Source organism: Citrus sinensis, chromosome 3, assembly GCF_022201045.2.
Source record: "Citrus sinensis cultivar Valencia sweet orange chromosome 3, DVS_A1.0, whole genome shotgun sequence".
NCBI lineage: Eukaryota > Viridiplantae > Streptophyta > Magnoliopsida > Sapindales > Rutaceae > Citrus > Citrus sinensis.
The window spans coordinates 30,629,306-30,629,651 of record NC_068558.1 but is presented as its reverse complement, the minus strand read 5'-3'; the positions used below and the strand labels follow the sequence as shown (position 1 = coordinate 30,629,651).

The following is a 346-nucleotide window of genomic DNA, read 5'->3' as shown; positions in this document are numbered from 1 at the left end:
TACCCATGATGTGGACACTTCAAGAGTAGCCCATTGAATCGCTCCCATGTTTCGAAAAATTGCTCGTCCTCTCTCTGGGTAAACTCTGAGATTTCCCTGCGAATAGCATTGGTTTTATGCACTGGGAAATATTTATTCAAAAATTTCGTTACCATTTGTTCCCATGATGAAATGCTATTAGCAGGTAAAGTATTTAACCATGAACGAGCTCTATCTTTTAAAGAAAATGGGAATAGTCTAAGTTTAACATCATCATCTGAAAAATTCTCATATTTGAATGTTTGACAAATGGCATGAAAATCATTCAAATGATTATATGGATCCTCATTTTCTAGGCCATAAAATG

General features: G+C 35.0%; 1 non-coding gene across 1 annotated transcript; it reads left to right on the top strand.

Annotated features, from left to right (window-relative positions):
- On the top strand, positions 1-104 carry LOC127901657 (small nucleolar RNA R71). Its single transcript, XR_008053901.1, has one exon. It is a non-coding gene; the product is annotated as a small nucleolar RNA R71 (small nucleolar RNA).
- Positions 105-346: the final 242 nt, after the last annotated feature.